Raw genomic sequence first — 14,355 nt, 5'->3', positions numbered from 1 at the left:
CTCCTACTGTCTCATAATTTTTTGCTTTAAAGTCTACTTTATCTCATAATGATGTACTCAGTCCTCCTTTTAACCCACTCTGTCAATCTTTGTCTTTTAATTGAGGTGTTCAGATGATTTAGTTAATGTAACTACTGATACATTAAGGTTTAAGTATGCCATTTATTTTTGTTTCCTCTGTTTCTTTTTTTCTTGCCTTTTGTGGGTTTCCTGCACATATTTTAGGATCCCATCATGTTTTATTTATACAGTTTTTAGTATATCACTTAGTATAAATTTCTTAGTGATTGCTCTAGATATGTGTGTTTGTATGTATATACAACTTATCACATTTTACAAATATCCCCAATTTCATGTTTTGAATGATGCAATAAAACCTTCCTACATTTAGGACCATATAAAGCCTTCCTGCACTTTAAATATAATTGTCTCAATTAATTTCTCCACATAAACTGAGCATATAGTTTTTACTCAGCCATCAAATATTATTTAAGAAATTCAAGAGAATCAGGATAATTCATTATATCTACCTTTATTTTTACCCATTCAATGTCTTTTTCCCTGAATTCTGAGCCTTCTGTTATTCTGTTCCTTTTTTTGTTTGGAGAGCTTCCCTTAATCATTTTTTTAAAGTATATATTTGCTAGCAAGAGATTCTTCTAGTTTACCTTTGAGAATTTCTTTATTTCCTATTCATTCCTGAATAATAGGTTTGCTGCATATAGAATTTGTGGTTGACAGTTCTTTCAGTATATGGATAATATTTTGCCACTTCCTTCTCGCATCCAAGTACTAACCAGGCCCAACCCTGCTTAGCTTTCAAGATCAGAGGAGATTGGGTGCATTCAGGGTGGTATGGCCATAGACTGTACCACTTCCTTCTGACCTCCATGATTTCAGATGAGAAATCCACTGACCTTCAAATTAGTGGTCCTTTAAAGATGAGGTGATTATTTGGTTTCTGTCCTTTATTCTATTAATATGGTATATTATGTTGATTCCTTCTGTGTATTGGACACACTTACATTCCTGTAATAAAACCCATTTAGTCATGGTGGGAAAAAGTTGTAATACATCATTTCCTTCTGGTTGCTTTGAAATTCATTTCTTTGTCTTTAATTTTCAGAAGTTTCATTATGATGTTTATTGGTGTGGGTATTCTTGGGTTTATCTTATTTGGTGTTAATTCAGATCATTGAATCAGTGGGTTTATGTGTTTCACCAAAATATGGGGAGTGTCAACCATTATTTCTTTGAATAGATTTTCAGTTCCACTTTTTCTCCTCTGCTTCAGGGCTTCCCATGATATTTATGTTAGCTGTTTTGTTATTGTTTCACAAGTCCCCGAGGCTCTCTTTACTCTTATCAGTGCATTGTTTTCTCTGTTGTTCAAATAAAATAAAGGCCATTGATCTCTTCTTAAGTTCATAGTTTCTATCTTCTGTCATCTCCACTCTCCTATTGAGACTATTATTGAGTCTTTGCTTTAGTTATTTTACTCTTTAGTCTGGAATTTCCATTTCATTATTTTTTATAACATATTTCTTTGCTGAAGTCTTCTAATGTTTTTTCATGTTTCAAGTCAATTTGTAATTAACTGTTGAAACAGTTCATGGCGGCTGCTTTAAAACCTGTGTCAGATGGTTCTCACAGTCTGATTCACATCAGTATAGCATCAATTGTTTTACTTTTCTCACTCGTATTGTGATTTCCCTGGTTCTTGGTATGATGGGTTTTTTTATTGTATCCTTTGATATTATATTAGCAGACTCTTGATCCTATTTTAATCTTCTATTTTAGCAGGCAGTGGGCCTCATTAAGTGTTGTGTGTCACTTCTGCCCTACTTTTGTGACCTATAATTCCAATGACAGCTTAGTTTTCTGAGCCTTTACACTGCTACTCTGGTCTACTTCATGCTCTGGCTCTGCTTGAGCCCCTGCTTGCTCTCTGCTGGTGCCACCTGCGGAGGCAGAATATCCTTGCATGGGTCACCCAGTATCATTACAGAGAAGGTTGGGAACACCAGAACTGTGGACCAAAAACATTTTCTTTGTCTGTTCTCTGGCCACCCAAGTTGGTGGGCTCTCCACTCCATCACTGTGGACACTTACAGAGGAAGAAATCACTTCAATGGGCTACCTTTTGCTGCTAGGTATACTGCCAGGAAACACATGTTCTATATGGGTTTTTGCAACTGGATGGAAGTTCAGGCATCCCCAAACCTGGTTCATTCTTTCTCTCCCTCACTGGAGTGCCGGGAGACATTTGTACAGAAATGGATTTCATATATTAAAAGGCATCTAATGTAATGCTGATGTGATGTCAGTCTTAGTGTAATTTTATCGTATTGCCACCACTGGATGTTGGTTTCTCATGAAACTATCATTTTCCCTCCTTTGCACCCAATGTCAGTTGCTTTCCAAGACTGTTATGAAAAAAGTTGTAATAAATGGCAAAAAGGAAAGATTTGGCATCAGAAAACGTGAGTTTGAGTCTTGGCTCTGTTTTGGCTGTGTGATCCTTGACAAGAGACAGTTTCTTTCTTGAGCTTTAGTTTATTCCTTGTAAAATGGAAATACATGGCAGTAAGGATTAAGTTTTGTAAATAATCACAGGCCCTGGTTAGTGTTGCTCAGTGGATAGAGTGCTGACCTGTGAACCAAAGGGTCACTGGTTTGATTCCCAGTCAGGACACATGCACGAGTTGTGGGCCAGGTCCCCAGTAGGGGCCACATGAGAGGCAACCACACACTGATGTTTTTATCTCCCTCTCTTTCTCCCTCCCTTCCCCTCTCTCTAAAAATAAATAAATAAAATCTTTTAAAAAACAAATAAATAAATAATTACAAGTTCACTTTGTAAAATGATATGCACTTCATTCGAAAGGGAAGTGGCACTTTTCCTACTCATCGGTTGTTCTCTAGTCATTTCTGTTTTTGTCATAGCTGTACTGCCAGCACTTTACCAGGTGACCCTGATGCACCAACCCTAATGCCTTTGCTCTTCAGTTTTAATCCTTGAACTGGTAACTAGACTGAGTGCCTAAGAATCACCGAGAGCTTGCTTCTTTAAAAATATTTTTTATTTATTTTTAGAGAGAGGAGAAGGGAGGGAGAAAGAGAGGGAGAGGAACATCAATGTATGGTTACCTCTTGTGTGTCCCGTAGTGGGGACCTGGCCCATACCCCAGGCATGTGCCCTGACTAGTAATCAAACCCACAACCCACCTGGTTCATAGGCCAGCACTCAGTCCACTGAGCCATACCAGCCTGGGTTAGAGCTTGCTTTTCAAATAAAAATCCCCTGGCTCTACCCCAGATTTTATTTAGTAGATCTGAGATGAGGCCCAGAAATCTGTATTTTTAAAGTTCTCTGCAGGCAATTTCTTTAAACACAGCCAGATGTGGAACCCACTTTGCTTGAAACAGCACCAATACATTGCACATGGGAGGCAGTCAGAAAATGGTTGTTAAGTTAAAGAAATTCTGGAAAAGGACAATCCATATGACTAAAAGGCTAGAACACTAGATCTTGCAAGGACAGCAGAAAAGTGCTAGAGTGTATAAGATCAAAGAAAGCAGGGCATTTTATGACTTTTTTTCTATAGCACAGTGGGTTATGTCGAAGACTCAGACAGGTTGTTCTCCATTTGTGCAATGCAATAAACAATAGGCAATAAGCTTTATTGTAGCAATATCAATTTTCATCATATGCCAATAAGACTTTCTTAGCCCTGGGTAGGATTCAGGGTTAAAGCAGGTTATGGCAAGAGGTTGCACACCAGCCTTCCATCATGTTCCAAACTCCTACCCCTCCTAGGTCAAAGGGGCCCCAGCCACATGATCTCTTAACATTCCCTTCCACTTATGTGATCCCAGCTGCATCATGACTGCTTAGAAACAAAGCCTGGTAAACTAAACCAGCAATTATTGCCCTTTAACATGCTCGTGATTTGAAGGGTTTTCTTTGAAAAGTCTTAGTCAATAGGAACATCAGACTATGAATGACACCAAAATATTTAGCTGTCTATTGAAACTTCTTTGGAGCATCAAATAAAATGGGAACAGATGCAAGTAGGCCAGAGCCTGGTTAGTAGGTAACAGATTTATTAGACTTGCTCATTTGAAAAAATTAAGATTATAAACAACATATGTCAAAAATCCTATAACACTGCTGTGTAAATCATCTTCCTGGAAAGCCAAAATCCCTGCCATCGGTATGAATCTGCTTTTCAGAATGGAAAGATGACATCGTGTACATTTGCAGCACTGCCTGAAACAATGCTTCTTTCACACAGGGCTTACTCTGTGTGGGTGTGGGTTCGGTAGCAACCCCAAAGTTCTAAACACCACCTGGTTTCATCCCAGAATGTAACCCATCTAATCCCTTGAGAGAAGACAGCTTCTCTATTTACAAATACAGGTGGTGTTGCTATGAGTTACAGTTTTCTGGAAGTTCTCATACATAGTTTATGATTTCAAAGCAAAAGGAGGTCATAGCAAGTGAAATCACCAGACCTTCAGGCTCTCCTTCAGGCTGGAGACTAGGGGAGCGTCTCAACTGGCTCTTTTTGCTTTTGCTGTCACATATGCAGATCTTCTGTTGAATCTCTCCGGTCCACTGTTCCCTCTAATGAAGTCATGTTCTGTGCTCAGTGCAGTAATATCCTCAGAAGCAGATGTCTCCCATAAAGCATGACCTCATTCCTTGGAATGGGAAGAGCCAGCACTAGACTGTTGGGGTAATGTGTGTGGAGGGGGGCTTTGTTTAAAAATAGTTTTCTCAAATAATGTGCTCCACTTTTTTACATACATTTCTATGAAAAGGAAAATGTAGTTAGTTGTTGTGTTTTGTTAACCTCCGTCCTCAATTCCAGGAGGGGAAATCACTAGGCCAGAAGCAATGGAGTCCTCACAGAGAAGAGATACTTCCATGCAGTTCTTTGTTAAAGACAGTGTGACAGGTTTTGGTATAGAAGGGTAAAACTTGGGATTTTCCAGACGCTCAGTCTAGGCTCCACTGAATCACAGCCTAGATAGAGTTCATAAGAGCCCCGTAGCTCAGAGGAAATAAAAATCAAGTACCCAAGGAAAGTTACTGACCCAGATGCTCTCAGTGAAGTAGACAAGTGGGAACCTTGGTAGGAAGGGAAAGGGTAGAGGAAAAGAGGGGACCAATTAGAAAGATACAGTTTGAAGCCAATCCAAAACTGCTCAAGCTGATGGACTTTTTGAGCTAGTCATGTTCTAGATATAGGGCACCTTCCTGAGCACTGAATTCTCAAGTAGTTAGGAATAACTGAAATTCGTGACTCTCTGACAACCTGTCACCATGCTTTTCAGTCACAGCCCGGTGTCTAGTGTGCTCCTCTCTTCAGTTTATACCTATGCAGACAGCGAGCCCTTCAATTGGGGAAAAAGCTCTAAAGACCTAATTTCCCAAAGGCAAAAGGCAGAGACCTTTCCACAAACAGCTTCACAAGGAAGTGTAAGGTCCTCACCATCTGGGTTCAGTACATTCAATTTGTAAATCTAATTACTACATTCCTGTAAGAGGTATGTTTCAGTTACAGTTGTGCATTAAAAAATAAAGACATGCCAATAATTATGTAAATATTAATGGATGGTGATAAATACTGAAATTATATTTCCTTCTCCAGCTCCCACATTAGTCACCGTGGCTGACAACTAGTCCTCCTCCACAGAGCAATTTAAGTTTCATCCCTACCAAAGCACAAATGTTTCCAGAGCAAACCTGCCAGACTTCATGTCTCATGCTCCTTGAATCCATGTATCCTCTTCCCTCCATCCACAACTCTTCTTTCATTCTTCCCACAACTGATTCCTCCAGAGGCAATGACACTCATACCTGAGGTGAAAGTTCACAGAAAACCGATAAGAGATCAATGGATTTTTTTCAGTTAGTATAACTGGGTAAACGGTGACAAAACAACATGCCCTGGCTGCTGTGGCTCATTGGACTGAGTGCCGGCCTGTGAACCAAAAAGATTCCCAGTCAGGGCACATGCCTGGGTTGCAGGCCAGGCCCCCTATAGGTGGTACACAAGAGGCAACCACACATTGATGTTTCTCTCCCTCTCTTTCTCCTTCCCTTCCCTCTCTAAAAATAAATCATTAAAATATTTTTAAAAAACAACAATAACTGATATTATATATCACTTGTCCAATTTATATAAAGGAAGTACTACAAACTAGGAATAGCAGTAAATTTTTTAAATGAAGGCTATTGTATTTTTTTTCTACCAGGGAGAAAAACCACCCAATGGCATGCTAGTAAACAAAGGAGTTAGGCCCAAATATAGATATTACAGGACAACTACTTCTCATATGCTATAAACTTTTATACAGAATAGAAAGAGAAGAATGGCCCTGGCCAGAAAGGTCAGTTGATTAGAGCATTGTCCTGATATGCCAAGGTTGTGGGTTCGGTCCTCATTCCAGGCACATACAAGAGTTACCCGATGAATGCATAAATAAGTCAAACAACAAGTCAGTGTCTCTCTTTCTCTCTCTGTGTCTCCCCATCCCCCTTCGCCTCTCTCTCTAAAATCAATAAATAAATTTTTCAGAAAAGAAAGAATGCTTCCTACTCATTTTATGAAATTGGTATAACTTTGCCAACAAACCATTCTAAAAATAGCACCAAAGAGGAAACTAAAGATGCCTCACATAAAAATCCTAAATAAACTACCAGCAAATCAAGCCCTGCATCAAGTAGGTTTTGTCCTAGAAAAGGAAAGGTGGTTCAATAATAGGAAATCTCTTCAGTTCACATTACATTATCGGCTCAAAGAGTATAAATCATATGATCAAGTCGGATGCCACAAAGGCATTTGATAAAAATATAAATTACTTTTCTGATCATTCTTAGAAACTGAGAATAAAAGGGTATTATGTAATGTGTTAACAAATTTCTTGGCCTAATAAATAGCATAGTACTTAAGGGTAAATATATTAGAGGCATTCCTGCTAAAATCAGTAATAAAACAAAGATGCTCATTATAACTGCTAATGTTCAGCATTAGTCTTGAGGTTCTAGCCAATGCAAGAAGGCAAGAAACTAAATTAAGAAGTATAACTATTGGGAAATGATGCAAACTGTCATTATTTACAGATATGATTCTAAAGCTAGGAAAAACAACAAGATAATTGAATAGATATGATAAATAGGAAAGATCATCAAGGTAGACAGGTCTTACATTGTCTGTTCTGTGTAGTACAAATACAGTACCAAGCTTTTTGCATTCCAACAACGTGTAAGAGTTGAATGTAACTGAAAGAATTGGTTGAAAAGAAAAGAAAAAGCTTTCTGCAGGAAAATAAATCCCACAAGTCCATTTCAGTATCTTACTGTGCCTTGAGATTATAATTCTGAACATCATTTCACATTAACTCAAAAGGCTTGGTTATTTGAGCTTTCTGTTTGCTTGGGCTTTGGATGAATGAAATTTATATAGTTGTGAAATTTTGCAAAGAATTGAACTTGTATTTATTGAGTGCCTAGAGACTATCTTATACATGCTTTTTTAATTTTATTTTAATCATTGTTCAAGTACAGTTTTCTCCCTTTTACTCCCAATCCAGCCCACCCTCCCAACCCTCCCCACTTCCCTCCCATTACCACCCTCCCCCCTAGTTTTTTGTCCATGTGTCCTTTAAATTTGTTCCCGTGAACTCTTCCCATTGTCCCCTGAAATTCCCTCTTCTCTCCCCTCTGGTCACTGTCAGCCTGTCCTCTATTTCAGTGTCTTTGGTTATATTTTGCATGTTTCTTTGTTTTGTTGTTTAGGCTCCTGTTAAAGGTGAGATCATATGGTATTTCTCTTTCACTGCCATACATGCTTTTTATGGTATCTTTTATAATCCTTACAACTCTGTATCTACATTTTACAAATGAGGTTCCACTCAGAGAGATAAAGCAATTTGCTCCATTAAGTGGCAGGGCTAGGACTTGAATGTAGTTCTGTGGCTTATGATTATGTACTCAATATCCTTGCAAGGTAAAAAGTAGTTCCTAAAACAATCTTCTGAAGTGTAAAATGTGTAGAAGATGGCATGGACAGGTTTTCTGATGCAAAATCTTTCATTTTTCTGCTTATTACAACTTTCTTCGTAACAATCTTGGAGAGCAATGGACATTGGGTTCGAAGGTAGGAAAAAGGATAGTTCCATAAGACAATAACATACTTGACTAACGGAGGCCTTTGTGGAAGACGCTGTGTGTTTAAAGGGATCAGTAGATGTAATTTATTTAGACACTCAGAAAACCTTTACTTGTTCTCCAGCAAAGGTTATTATACTCTAGGTGTGTCAACATGGAACATGGAGCCAGAGGGACCATCCTGTGAAGAGGGCTTGCACATAGGGACAAAGAATAGTGGTAAATGCACATCTTGCTAGACTGAGAAGCATAAACATAAAAGGTACTATAATAGCTCATTCTGGTTTCATGTAACCTTTTTATTAAAGATTTTATTTATTTATTTTTAGAGAAATGGAGGGAGAAAGAGGACAGAAACATCAATGAGTGTTTGCCTCTTGCATGCCCCCCACTGGGGATCTGGCCTGCAACCCAGACATGTTCCCAGACAGGAAATCAAACAGGTGACCCTTTGATTTGCAGGCAAGCACTTAATCCACTGAGCCACACAAGCCAGGGCCGATTTAACCTTTTTATGTACGGTCTTATGGTGAAATCTGTAAGTCAACAGATGATGAATCATTTAGCCCAGACACCCATTCAAAGGTCTGTCACTTACTGGCTGCGTGAACCCTGACAAGTTACTTAACCTCTCCTCTACTGTTTTCTCAATTGTCAAATGATGAAGTTGAACGTGAATGTCTCAGTGAGAAATACTATAGCTTAGCTTAAAACAGCTTCCCCCTCTGTGTCTACAATGAGAACAACACATAATCAAGATTTTTAGTTGATTAGAGTGATGTTAGAGAGTGGAGATTCTGGGGCCAAGGACCAGAGAAAGCAATTGTTATACAGAATTATTCACTATACAGAGTTCATTGTAACCAGATTGGCAAAGCACTGTTTCTGCCAACCATCTGCTAGATCATAAAAATAGCTTTGTTATAAAGGACCATCCTTTATAACTGGGTTTAACCTGTACCACAGATTTCTTCCACAGTAGAATTATAAATCTCTTACAGCATTTTAGAGCTCAGGTTCACAAAATTTTGGAGTAAGAGGTTATCTTGCCTGTACCTATATTTGACAGACAGTGAAGTGATTCTCCCAAGGTCTGATAGCAAATAAATGATAGAGCTCTACCTATGGAAAACTTAGTCCAGTTCTCCTACAGTGAGTTCCCAAAACAGTCAGAAATATAACCATTTGAGTCCTCAGGCCAGACCTATTTTGAAGCTGTTTTGGCAGACCTGTCAGGTATGTGGCTTGATAACAACAATAATGAAAATGAATGTGACTATTATAGCTGCTACTTATTGAGTACCTGTATGTGCCTGGCATTATGCTAAGTAGTGTGCATTATCTCACTCAATCCTCCTAACATCACACACACACACACACACACACACACACACACACACACACACACACACACAATTGTCCCAATTTTCATAAATTAAAAAAAAAGTGATTCACCCCTGGCTAATGTGGCTTAGAGCACTGAGCATTGACCTGCAAACCAAAAGGTCACTGGTTTGATTCCCAGTCAGGGCACATGCCTGGGTTTCCAGCCAGGTCCCCAGTTGAGGGCATGCCAAAGGCAACTGATCGATGTTTCTCTTACACATTGACGTTTTTCTCCCTCTCTTTCTACTTTCTGTCCCCTCTCTCTAGAAATGAATAAATAAAATATTTTTTAAACTTTTTAAGTGATTCAGAAAAGTAAAGTAACCTGCCCAAGGTCATATATGTACTAAATGATAAAACTAGAATTCAAACCCAGTTCTGAAAGAATAACAAAGCTCATGCTCTTTCCACAACAGTATAATCTAGAACATTAATTCAACAAGAGCTGAGTATTTCTAAAGTTTTATGTCCAAATAAGCTTGAGGAATGTTGCATTTCATATTCCATTTTGGAGAATCACATTTCCTATTTGTGTGTTAAAAGATCTGAGAAGTCTTCAGTGAAAAAAAAAATCTGTTTTTCTTTTTTTTTAAGATTTTATTTATTTTCAGAGAGAGGGGAAGGGAGGGAGGAAGACAGGGTGAGAAACATTAATGTGTGAGGGAAGCACCAATTGGCTGCTTCCCACATGCCCTCAGCTGAAGACCTGACCCACAACCCAGGCATGTGCCCCAACCAGTAATCAAACAGGCGACCCTTCAGTTTGTGGGACAACAACCAATCCACTCAGCCACACCAGTCAGAGCTGTTGCTTTTTCTTTAAACCTGTTTTCCAAACTCTTTTTGACCAAGGAATTCTTTTTCTAAGAACATCTATTAATATCACACAGAAGCATACTGGTCCTTAAAATATGATCTGAAATACACTGCCCTAGACCCCGCAGTCCATTCCTTTCATCTTGCTAAGTCTGTCAGAGGTTGTTGCTCTTAGGTCTGGCTTTTTCATCCTAACCATTCAAATGACCAAAGACTCAGTATTGCAAAATATTTCCTTAGCCTGAATACATACTTCTCAATTGGGGAATATCTTTGGTAATACAGCAGCACATACCTCATGGAATTTTGAGAGACCATTAAGCTTCTGAAATGTCAGCAGTTAGTGGGGCTTGTAAGATGTTTTTGCATCCTTCCCAAACCAGACCTGAACTGAGCCAGAAAAGTTTTACAGCTGATCATAATTTAAGTTGTGCTTTTCAAGCCTGAAGCCGCCCAGGCATGAGCCCCTGTTGCAAGGGCTAGAGAGGAAATCCTTGGGTGAAGAGCTCAAGCATACTCACATCGGAAACACTTGAAGAGATTCGGATGGGGTAGAGTGGGAATCACCTTGCACAGTCTTACCTGTTTTTGCCATTTTGTCATGATTAGAGCAAGCATTACAACAGTAAGCTGGTTTCTGAACACGGGTGTTCCATGTGGTTCTCATTCAAAGTTCTTACTCTTTGAAGCTAACAGCTTCCATCTTCTTTCAATGTATTGAACTTGACACATGTATTTGTGCATTCTCCCTGTTTACAGTTCTCATAGTGTGAGACAGAACATGAAAGAAACTCTTAAGGTTACAAGATTTGAAAATACAGGCTATGTTGAAGGTTGCTTTATTTTCAAAGTAAAAATTTTCAATCCTATACCTCCTCCTCTGCCAGCTATTTTTGCTATTCCCTTATCTTGTTTCTGTGTGGTACTGAAGACATGTTGACCTTGTGCAGCTGTTTGGTGTAGCTCAGTATAACGGGAGGAAGTCATGAAACCATAGAACCTACTGCTTGTGTAAGCAAAGAACAAAGGAAATTAAGTAAACACATATTGAGTACCTACTATAAGCATACAACTGTCACGTATTTACCCTACAAAGTTGGTAGAATCATGCTCACTTTTCAAATGGGCAATTTTTTTAAAGATTTCATTTATTTATTTATTTACTTATTTATTTATTTATTTATTTATTTAGAGGGGAAGAGAGGGAGAAAGAGGGAGAGAAACATCAATGTGTGCTTGCCTCTTATGTGCCCTCCACTGGGAATCGAACTGATGACCCTTTGGTTCCAGTGCTTGAGGAATGTGCCCTGACTGGAAATTGAACTGGTGACCCTTTGGTTCCGCTGAGCTATACCAGCCAGGGCCAAATGGGCAATTTTTGATGCTATTATTATTGGTGTGCTTAGCATGACTGATTCGGTAGAAGCTACACTGAACTTGGAGTCAGAAGATACTTTGTTCATATCCCAACAGTACCTTTTCCTTCAGTGATTCATTTATTCATTCAACAAACATCGTACTGAGCACCTACTATGAAAGAAATGGTTTTAGGTGCTGGAGACACAGAGGTGGATAAGGCATAGACCTTTCCCCCAAGGAGTTAGCAATCTATTGGGTTGGACAAAAAGTCCATATGGTTTTTTTCCATAAAATAAGACACATTTTTTATTTTCACCAATAACTTGATTGGTTTGGATATTTTGAGTATATTGTCTGTCTCCTGCATGATAAATGTTTCTTGTTCTCAATGAATGTCTGGATTTGATCACTGTCAACTTCAATGGTTCTACCTGACTGTGGAGCATCATCCAGCAAGAAATCTCCAGCATGAAACTTCACAAACCACTTTTGTTTTTGCAAACCACTTTTGACACATTCCATCAGTCACAGCACCTTCTCCATACACTGCACAAATCTTTTTTTTTTTTTGCATTTCAGTTGTGTTTTTACTTTTGTTGAAATAATAAAGCAAAATATACTGACAATCTTTTCTTCCATGTTCAATATTAAAATGGCTGAGTAAAAATTCACCAATGTTGCCAATTTTTTTTTAATGAACACTGATGCGATAGCTGTCACAATACAATCTAACAACATTGTTTCAAACAAAGTTAAAGACAGCTAAGCACTACTAGAGCCATCATGTGGAAACAAAGATCAAACGAACTTTTTAGCCAACCCAATAGCAAAGGTAACAGTCACAAAATCAGAAAATTGATCAGTGTGACAATTTATTCTGTAAACACGTAGGAGCTGTTGTCTTAGCTGAGTGTTAAAGGCTGGGTAGGCACTGAGGGAAAGATGGACTAGACAAGGGCACTTCAAGCAGAAGGAATGGCCTGAAGAAAGGTACAGCAACAACAGGTATGTGAAAGGAGAGTGTAGTGGATATAGAGCCAGGCCTTCAAGGTCTGTGTTGAACTACAAGCAGTTCACCGTTATTCTTCCACTAGTGGATGTTTTATACATTTATTTTCATAATTAATACACTATGTTTTAGAGCAGCTTTAGATTTACAGGAAAACTTAGCAGAAACAGTTCCCATACACTCTGTCTTCCCCTACCCTTGGCTACTGTTGGTCTTTGTACTGTCTCCACCATTTTACCTTTCACAGAATGTCATAGGATTGGAGTCACATAGTGTTTGGCCTTTTCATACTGGCTTCTTTCACTTAGCAATATGCATTTAAGGTTTCTCTGTGTCTTCTGGTGCCTTGATAGGTCATTTCTTTTTATTGCTGAATAATATTCCATTGTACAGCTGGACTACAGTTTGTTTATCCATTCACCTATTGAATAACATCTTGGTTGTTGCCAATATTGGCAATTACTTGTAAAGCTACTATAAAAATTCAGATACAGCCCTGGATGGTATTGTTTAGTGGATTGAGCATGGGCCTGAGAACCAAAGGGTCACCAGTTTGATTCCCAGTCAGAGCACATGCCTGGGTTGTGGGCCAGGTCCCCAGTAGGGGGTGTGTCAGAAGCAACCACACATTGATGTTTCACTTCCTTTCTTCCTCCCTCCCTTCCCTTCTCTCTAAAAATAATTTTTTTAATCTTTTAAAAAAATTCAGATACAGGTTTTTGTGTGAACATAAGTTTTCAACAAATTTGGGTAAGTACCTAAGAATGTAATTGCTGGTTTGTGTGCTAAGACTATGTTTAGCTTTGTAAGAAACTGCCAGGCTATATTACATAGTAGCTGTACCATTTTGCATTCCCACTGGCAATGAATGAGAGTTCCTATTGCTCTACATCCTTGCCAGCATATAGCATGGTCGGTGTTTTGGATTTTGGCCATTCTAATAGATGTGTAGGGCTATCTAATTATCTTAATTTGCTTTTCCCTAATGATATGTGATGTTGAACATCATGTGCTTATTTGCAATCTGCATATAATTCTCTAGTGAGGTGTCTTTCAGATCTTTTGCCCATGTCTTAAGTGGATTGTTTATATTCTGATTGTTAACTTGTAAGAATTCTTTATACATTTTAGACATAAGTCCTTTATCCAATATGTGTTTTAGAAATATTTTCTTCCCACTCTGTGGCTTGTATTTTCATTCACTTATCAACCTTTTTTTTTCTTTCATGGATTGTGCTTTTGGATTTCCACCTGAAAACCTATTGCCAAGCCCAAAGTCAGCTAGATCTTCTCCTATGTTATTTTATAGGAGTTTTAGAGATTCATGTTTTACAGTTAGGTCTGTGGTCCATTTTGAGATCATTTTAGTGAAAAGTGTAAGGTCAGTGCCTAGATTCTCTTTTGGTTTTCGTTCCGGTTTTTGCATGTGGATATCTAGTTGTAACAGCACCATTTGTTGTAAAAATTATTTTTTCTACATTGGATTGCCTTTTCTCTTTCTGTCCAGTTGACTATATTTTTGGGGGTGCATTTAGGGGCTCTCTATTCTGCTCCATCGATCTATATTTCTAGTATTTCTAGTGCTCCACCAATACCACATGTG

General features: G+C 38.5%; 1 protein-coding gene across 4 annotated transcripts in view; it reads left to right on the top strand.

Annotated features, from left to right (window-relative positions):
* Positions 1-14,355, top strand: part of EDA (ectodysplasin A) — a 301,514-nt gene that overhangs the window by 265,314 nt on the left and 21,845 nt on the right. The window lies entirely within an intron of this gene.

Source organism: Phyllostomus hastatus, unplaced genomic scaffold, assembly GCF_019186645.2.
Source record: "Phyllostomus hastatus isolate PE091 unplaced genomic scaffold, TTU_PhHast_1.1 phas_contig_551, whole genome shotgun sequence".
Lineage (NCBI taxonomy): Eukaryota > Metazoa > Chordata > Mammalia > Chiroptera > Phyllostomidae > Phyllostomus > Phyllostomus hastatus.
This window is presented reverse-complemented; position numbering and strand designations above follow the sequence as displayed.